At 41.2% G+C, this 2,639-nt stretch overlaps 1 pseudogene; it reads right to left on the bottom strand.

The window, feature by feature from the left end:
* Positions 1-2,055: 2,055 nt before the first annotated feature.
* LOC134898515 (5S ribosomal RNA) lies at positions 2,056-2,173 on the bottom strand (annotated as a pseudogene).
* Between the last annotated feature and the right edge of the window lie 466 nt (positions 2,174-2,639).

Here is a 2,639-nt window from a genome sequence, read left to right on the forward strand (position 1 = left end):
GTATGTAAGTCCCTCCCTCATGATTTCAGGTGCCATTTCACTTAGTAGAGTGTGTGGTGAGGTGGGCAAAATTGACTTGAAATTACTGGAAATTAATTATATTGATGTTAATAATATTTTAGGTACAGAAACAGGTCCAAGTTAGATGATTTTAGCTGTTTTTATTGATTTTGTATTGTTTTGTTTTTTTTAAAACCCAGATCCAAAACCAAGCCCAAAACTGAACCAAAACACTTTGGTGGTGGCTTTGCAAAACCAAAACACAATGATGATTTAGAACCAAGATCGAAACATCTCTAGTGCATTCAGGGCTGCCAACAAAAATTAGACGGGCACAGAACAGAGAATAGAAATGGTCTCACCTGCCATTTTTCATTTCAGTTTTGTGGTGTTGAACATGCTCTTTTCCCCATTCATATGTCCATTCTACTACTGATGTGCAGCCACCAACCATGAGGGAGGGAGTCAAAGGCACAGTTGGATCTGGGGAAATCAGTAGGGTCATAGATGGGGTAGAGGAGAGTCAGAGGAACACATGGAAAGGGGGGAGCACACTTGGGGAGGGAAGAACAGAGGCACACTTGGGGAATAAGGTATAGAGGCACACTTGGGGAAGAGGTTCAGAGACCACTTGGGGTGGGAAGCATAGAGGCACATTTGAGAAGGGTATTCAGCTTGGGAAGGGGAGTCAGAGGCACACTTGGAGAAGGTCGGCCAGAGGCACACATGAGGAGGTTGGTTAAGAGTCACACACATGGAGAGATGGGGGCAGAAAAATACATGGGGAGAGATGGGGTCAGAGGCAGACGTGAGTTATGGGTACAGAGGCACACTGGGGAAATATGAGGGTAGAGGCACACATGGAAACTCTTGTGTGCCTCTATTGCATTGGAAGCATTATGGCATGGCAGGAATAGTGGAAGCACTAAGCTGGGGGAGGAGAAGGAATAAAGGAAGAAGAAAGAGGGTAGGGAAAAGGAGGATTAAACAGTCAGTTAGAAAGAGGTGGTCTTTCTCCTAAAGCCTCCAATGAAAGGAGGAACTGGTGACTGCTAATACTGTGCCCTTAACTGAATCCTCCTGTGATTAAGAATCAGTTTGTAGGGCGCGATCATAAATGCACCGCAGGTCCCCTTTGAGCCCATGTCCAGTACACTAGTATCACCTGTACCCCCATGATTATTATTATTATTAGTAGTAGTAGTAGTAGTAGTAGTAGTAGTAGTATAATGTTTGCTTATACAGGTGTATAGTACATGATTTTCCTACTTGGTGGCACTCTATTTTATTTTAAATACAAAGATATTTAGGTATTTTAATTCCTGTGAACAAATGAGTTAAACAACTCTGAAACCAACAAAGTGCCCAATCTGCTTCTCATAGATAAAAAACAAACAAAAAGTCAGGACAAAATTTGTATGTGCATGCACTATTCTGTCAGATTGACAACACTAAGGACTACAAAGGATATAGGTTTGATTCTGCACTGGTATCAAATCATTCATAATTAATTATGTTATCCAGTATTCAAATGATATCTAGGCAAAATACCACTGCAAATTACACTGGTGGTGCACCCCGAAGTCAGTAATTGCTTACTGTCTACCTATTTTTTCACAAGAAGAAAAGAAAGAAGACTTCTTTGTGGGCGCACTCCTAAACTATTAGATTACAATGTTACAATGATGGTGTTAAAATGTTACTTTTAATTTTATCTCTTAAAAATGTTATCTCCTATGACAAATAGACATAACAAACATCAATACAAATTAAGAAAGAATATAAATATTATATATAGCCGATTATCTATTCCCTGTAAATTGGGAGATTTCCAGTGGTGAAAGCTCCGTCTATAATTCAATAATGGGGGCCGGGTACTCTATATATGCTGTCAATGCTTCTAGATTCAATAAAACCTAGTTTTTATAATACGGCAGCATATGGAATTCAAGGCTTTTGGGGGTTAAAAGCGGGGTGCCGGAGATGGCAGAGAAAAAGTATACAGAGTAGCGTAAATCTAATGTCAATGTAAGACTGGAGTTGTTCCTGGTTCTGAACCTACTGTACCGAGTATTCCCTGGTGGTCCCCCACCAGTAACTAACCCGGCCCTCTACTGTTTAGCTTCCAAGATCAGACGAGATTGGGCATGAGCAGTGAGGTATGATAGTAGGTTATGGGTATTTGCGTACGTCCATCTCCTGAATCATTGATGAGAGTTCAGAAAAATATAGGGTAAGAGTAGAGAATAGAGTGGATCTGCTTTTGGTGTTAGATAGTGGACATATATCCCACCAGTTGGAGAACTGCTGTGGGAGAGTAAGTCCACCAAATCACCAATGAGAGTGCTGAATGGAGAGAATGATACAACAAAGACAAATCCCCTGCTCCTATAGATCAAGATTCAGTGTTTCAGCAGAAACATAATCACAGGTCAGGCTATTACCAGAAAATATCCTTGTTTGCAAAAATGTTGCCACTCTGTGGTTAAACACCATATATAGTATAGACATATAAAGTGGGAACTTTGCGGTCTGCGGTAGACCGCGAGGTTAAGTGGGGTCACTCTTGTCGTTGGCCCCACTTAACCTCACGGTCTACCGCAGACCGCAAAGTTCCCACCATTGGATATAATGTAGCG

The sequence above is a fragment of the Pseudophryne corroboree genome, chromosome 3 (assembly GCF_028390025.1).
Source record: "Pseudophryne corroboree isolate aPseCor3 chromosome 3, aPseCor3.hap2, whole genome shotgun sequence".
Taxonomy (NCBI): Eukaryota; Metazoa; Chordata; class Amphibia; order Anura; family Myobatrachidae; genus Pseudophryne; species Pseudophryne corroboree.